This window comes from Sander vitreus, chromosome 7 (assembly GCF_031162955.1).
Source record: "Sander vitreus isolate 19-12246 chromosome 7, sanVit1, whole genome shotgun sequence".
Taxonomy (NCBI): Eukaryota; Metazoa; Chordata; class Actinopteri; order Perciformes; family Percidae; genus Sander; species Sander vitreus.
Window position 1 is genome coordinate 17,713,505 of NC_135861.1, and position 6,548 is coordinate 17,720,052.

The following is a 6,548-nucleotide window of genomic DNA, read 5'->3' on the forward strand; positions in this document are numbered from 1 at the left end:
AGTTCCAGAGCCTGGGAGCTGCCCTGGAGAATGCTCTGTCCCCAAAACTGCGGAGGTTGGACTTTTGGATGCAGAGGAGCCCAGCTGAGGTGGATCTGAGGGACCGTGAGGGTTGGTACGGGGAGAGGAGGTCAGTGAGGTATGAGGGGGCCAGATGGTGGAGGGCTTTGTAGGTGAAATTATTGATAGGCAGGCTATATCAGGAATAATATGATCAAGGGATGTAGATTTATACTATTTTTATTGAAATATAGGCCACTTGCTACAGGCAGAGAGGCCAAAAGAATGAAATCAATGTACATAACATTGTGCCGATCTGAATTAAAATAGGCCTATTTTAGGGAGGAAATAAAACAGTAAAAACTACAGTACAAACAAATTGGCTCATAAAATTATTATGTGCCGACTTGAATCAAAATAATTTATAATAAACCGCGGAGGGCTGTCATCTTAGGGATGGTATCTCGATGTGCGTTTGTGACATTAATGAGAAGGGATGTAGCTGGTGCCGACTTGTCCTCGCTGGCAATTCCTTTTCTTGATTTATGTTAGACCGGCCGCTGCTTGGTTTTATAATGTAATTCACAATATTTCCCTGTTTCGCCATGGCTTGGGCTTTCAGTTTCAGTTTATTTATAAAAGGGACAATGTGCAATTAAAACATAAATGTGACCATTTGATGCATTGCACCAGATTTAGCCTTTGGCTAATTTACATCTGCAGTCCCTCGAAAAACACAAATACAAATACAACATTTTAAAAATTGAAACATCGCTTAATGACTAAAAAGAAAACATCCAACAAATAACAATATTTTACATTTCATATCACTCACACACTCTCACACACACACACACACACACACACACACACACACACACAGCCCCGCTCGAGAGACAAGTAAGACCAACATTTGTGAGTAATGATTAACTAACAGTGTGCGTGCATTGCTGAGTCATTTTTAGCTGATTTTTTTTGATTAGCTTTGAAGCTACTAAACAAACCACAACTTTTTACATTGTCCGGGATAGTATTCCATTGGTTAAGGGCTTTAAAAGAGAAAGCTGCCTGCCCAAAGGCTGAAGAGCGAAAGGGTACAGTGCAGTTATGTATGGAAGCTATTCTAGTAGACCTTACAGAACTAGCCGCACGGTAAGTGACAAATTTGCACAAACAGGTAGGAGCCAAGCCATTTAGGATTTTGTAGACTGTACACAAATTTGAAAACACTCTAAAGTTTTTAAAAGTAAGTAAATTGTGTTTGTATAGTATCCCACAATGGTGATAACTTAATGGCTTTTTGTCGAGGACTTTCAAAGCCTGTTTGTACAAGGATTCTAAGGGCTTTATTGTTGTTGGACTTGCCTGCCCCCAACAGGTAATACAGTATGAAAAAAAAAATGAGAGCATGGAGAAATGTTTTTGCAGCCTCTGTAGAAAGAGAAGATCTAATCTGTCTAAAATTTGCCATGTTGTATTTAATAATATTAGTCATTTTCTTAATATGTTTTTTGAAATTGAGATTTGAGTCCAGTACAACACCTAGATATTTAAATTCAGTGAGAGTCTCAATTTGTTCACCCTTAATACAGATGTTTACATCTGGGGTGTGAAGCTTGGTTTTGGAAAAGAACATGCCTTTTGTTTTGCTTACATTTAAAGTGAGGTATGATTGATCTAGCCATTCGACCACTCCATCCAGAGCACTAGCTAATTTCTCAGCTGCCAGCTGAGCTGATTTAGCATGTGTATATAGAACAGTGTCGTTGGCTTATAGTTGTACCTCTACTCCATGACAATACTGTGGAAGGTCATTGATGTAAAGACTAAAAAGTAGTGGGCCTAATACAGATCCTTGAGGTACACCCATTGTGCACTTACTAGACACTAGATTACTTAAAAATTACTAGAGCACACATCTTTGATTTTCACACACTGTGTTCTGTTGGATAGGTATGACGATATCCAAGCAAGTGTATTAGATGAAAAGTTGAAAGTGGCGAGTTTAGATATAAGAGCGTTGTGATTAACGGTGTCAAAAGCTTTACGCAAATCTAAGAATACAGCTCCAACAACTCCGCCTTTGTCAAGATGTAATCTAATTTGCTCTGTTAGGTGTAAGATAGCTGTTTCTGTAGAGTAGTGTTTTCTAAAGCCAAACTGGGCAGGGTTTAACCCAGGATTACAGCTGTTGATGTGGTCAGTTAGTTGTTTTATGACCACTTTCTCTGCAACCTTAGAGACTACTGGCAATATGCTTATGGGTCTATAGTTAGTGACTACATGGCGCTCTCCAGATTTAAAAATGGGAGTCACAATAGCATGTTTCCAGTCGTTCCAGAAAAGAACAATGTGTGCAATGTTAGACTAGCTGAATTTCTTTTAATAAACACTGTGTTTTGATGGAGAGCATCTCTGCTTTTCGAGTTCCTCAAGGAGCAGATCACTTTCCTTACTTCTTCTTCACTGACTATATCTAAGTTGAAGCCCTGCCCCACAACATTCAAATTACTATTTTGTACCTTAAATCTGAAATTATTTCCCAACTCCTGAACAGATTCAATAAAAAAAGAATTAAATGTAGAGGCAATTGTAGCACTATCATCTATTGTCATGCCCTGAACGGTGAGCTGGATGTCATGTGAGTGATGTTGAGCTCTCCCTGTCAAGCTGTTAATACTTTTCCAAATGTCTTTGCTATTACCTTTAGCCTCATTCATAAGCTGAAGAAAGAAACATGACTTGGCTAATCTCAGTTCCTTAATCACTTTGTTCCTTAAACCTTTATAAGATAAAATATCTGTGTCTCTTTTGGTCTTAATGGCCCTCTTTAAGGCAGTATCTCTATTTTTCATCAGTTGCCATAGGTTTTCACTAAACCAAGGCAGATTGACTTTTTTTCTATTTTTTCTCTGGATTTTCACAGTGAATTTATCTCTAACATCATTGGTCTTTGATGTAAATACCTGACAACTAAGCTCTAAATTTTCAGAGGATAATAAGTCACTCCAGTCCATATTGTTTATCTCATTGTCAAATATGTCTTGATTACTTTTAGGTATACAGAGAACCTTTGTGTGGTGTGGTGTTGGTACAATGTTCTGAAATCTTTTTTTGGTTAATTTCCTTGCCACCAGAGTTAAATAATGATCTGACAGACCAGTGATCAGATTATAACTTCTTCTTCCTGCTTGCTTGTCGCCGTTTTTAAATCTACGGTAGTCTACCCATGCATTCAATCAGAGCGAGAACGCGACATGTAGTTTTTTTCTTTATCACATACGCTACAGTCATTTAAAAAAAATGGCTATTTTAGCACAATTCCAATTGTGCAGAGGGAATTATTCCCACTGGTCATTCTGACTGGAGACAATTTGAATTTTCGGTCCTCATAATTTTTTTTCCGGTCAATGACCGGTAATTACCGGGCAACAAAAACTCAGAGCTACACTGTAGGCCAGATTTTTAATCCAGCAGAGATGGTGTTCTTTTAAATAAATTCACCTCTTTGCTAGCCAGCCAGAGAAGAACTTAGCTACATGAGCAAGCCGTTACTGTTTAGGAGGTGTCAACAGGCGACGGATCAGTGGTGGTCGTTCATGGTGCTGAAGGTTCTTTGTTGATACACCTAAACTTTATGACCCCTGACCTCGACCAGACTTCCCGTCCAACCTCCAGGGAAAAAATGACCCAGGTTTTACTGGCCCTGGGGGGGTAAACTGATCCCACTACACACACACACACACTTGTATGTTTGCATGCACTTTCTGGTCACTAACAGTGAGTGACAGCGTAGAAAGGCTCGCTAACATACTGCAGGGTTTACCAGACAGGTGATAGGTAAGCCCAGGGGGCACTGAGGGGGTCCGATCCTAGCCTGCAGGTATGTACATGTGAATATGTGTGCAAAACAGATCGTATGACTGACACCCGGACCACCCTAAGGTGAATGTTGTAGGGCAATTGTTGGTGGGGTCTCTAGCTAGATCCCCACAGACAGAAGCATGTATCAGAGGCAAGAAGCAGGAGGGAGGCAGTCAGAAGGATGTGGCAGGTGGGGCGAGTAATGATGATAAATTATGAGGAACGCGGTTCTTTCTGCTCAGATTAAGATCTGCTTATAAACATGCCTGCCAGGTTTCTAGGTAATCCTATACATTTCTCTCTCCCCTTCATCCATCCATGTGACTCCTTCTTCTCACCATCTCACAGCTCTTCTTTTTTTTCTATCTCTCAATCCAAGATGGTTGTTCAAGATGTTAAAGTCAACTCACACAGTCTTGGTCCTCTCAATGTACCTCCATGCTCTTTGTGTGTGTGTGTGTGTGTGTGTGTGTGTGTGTGTGTGTGTGTGTGTGTGTGTGTGTGTGTGTGTGTGTGTGTGTGTGTGTGTGCACTTGCATGCATGTTTGTATATGTAATCAGAGTGTGGTTTATCCTTTATTCTCAGGGTTGTTGCCATTTGGCAACCAGAGCTCAGGCTGACATGCATTACAGCCTTGACATAAGGTTGATAAATCTACACACCTGTCAGTACCGAGGCACAGGGGGAGTCAAGAGTAAGAGAGAATATAGAAGTGTTAAAAACAGGTGACACAGTTGAGAATAACTGTGATGATGTTAAATATATGATTGGGCTGCCTGCATGGCTAACAGTCTAAAGATAATGTCACAATGTGTGTGTCAGTGTAAAGGTACGGTCACATAATGTTTCCATTCAACAAAATATGGAAACATTATGTGATGCTGTGCTGTGGTGCAGGTACAGGCTTCAATATAAGTGAATGGGACAGAAGTGTAATGTCACTATGACCCTACCAGACATTTAGCACTACAGGGCCAGTATCATACAACTGGGCAACCTTTTCATTTCAATGACAAATATTTAAATTCAGCCCAACCAGAGTTTGATCTGAACTTCTTGTGCCTGTGATTTGATCCCAGACAGATTACTTAGCCTGGAATTAAAAGGATAATTCTGCTTTATTCTGTCTTGGGTTTTACACACCAAGTTGATATCTGAGATCTGAAAAAGGGTTGCCATTGCTACAATGGAGCAATGAATCCAAGCTGTCAAGACATTCATTGTAAATATATTATTTAACCCAATTTATTTGGAGGTAAAACCGAAGGTGAGTACACCCAATAAAAGTGCTGCAGGTCAAAGTTCAGCCAAGAAGGATGCGATGGATGTTTTCAAAAGTTAGGTGATAATGTACGCCTATATTTTCTCTTCCAAATAACTTTGGCTCACCACTCACTCACTTTGGCGGTTTAAAACCCGTATGATCGTGTGACTTCTTTTTAGTAATATCGCCACTCCCATTCCAAAATCCCAGTAATTACCTTGGTGAGTGCAATGTTATCATAGGCAATAAAATGTAAAGCTAAACCTACTGCTGCATGCCAGCTGTTAAGACTAATGGTTTGCCTGTGAAACTCTGCAATGCTCTCAGTCTGGCATCCAGGACACAGATAGACTCTACCACAGAAAGCTGGCACTGGAATAGTCTCAATGACTGGAATTGCTTGATAATATTACCCTGAGGAAAAATAAAGCTTATCTTATTTAACGATATGGGCCTCCCGTGGCTATTCAAAGACCTCTTCTAGGATGTTGATGGCTCTTTTGGGGCAGTTGGTTGACTGAAAGGGGAATCATGATATTAGTCAATTAAACACTTTCATTATAATGTTAAGCAGAATCACATGAAAGAGATTGTATTGATTGAAGGGACTCAGAAGAGCAGTTTAGTATTTTCTATTATAGTATCTCAGCTGCTGTATCTGCGTTTGTGTCTGCTTCCTGTGTCAATGTATCTCCAGGGCAGATGCCTTGCATTTCCTGTGTCATGCCATCGTTGTTTCCAGTCATGAACATGGCTGCATCCTGTCCCAAGCCTGGGCAAGGAGTGGTGATCTTATCACTGGGACACATTGACCAACACAGAAAAATGTAGAAGTGTCATAAGACAGTCCAGGCTTGCTGAGTAAAAAGGCAATGAATACATGCTTATGGCATCCATGCAGTTGTGACAACACACTACTTTTGTCTTAAGTTTGCACTTGTGTGCAATATCCCTTTGAATTCACATTATCAGGAGTCTCTGGGCTTGAATGTAACAGAGACTGAACTGGACTGAAAGTCTGGGGAGCAGAGGGGGCTGAGGCAGAGAAGATTGCTGGAAAGTATTCGCTTTGATAAGCTGGCCAAGAAGCCTTTGATTAAATGTGGTCCCAGCAGGAGCCCACACTAGGTCCTCTGTGGCACGACCATGTCCAATCACCAGCTATCAACAGCCCCGGGTAATTACAGCCATCTAGTCATTAGCCTGGGACCCACCTGGAATTCCACATAGCGAGGGGTGGGATGAGGCCAGCAGGGGTTGGGGGTTTAGGTTGGGCCTTTAATCAAACACTTCCCTCCCCTTGACTGATATAACACACCCCACCCTAACTCAAAAGAATCAGCCTTTTGTTACCAACGTAGATTGTATTAGTACTGCCCCAGTGTCTCTTAACTCATGCTGGTGAGGAGAAGCGATGGT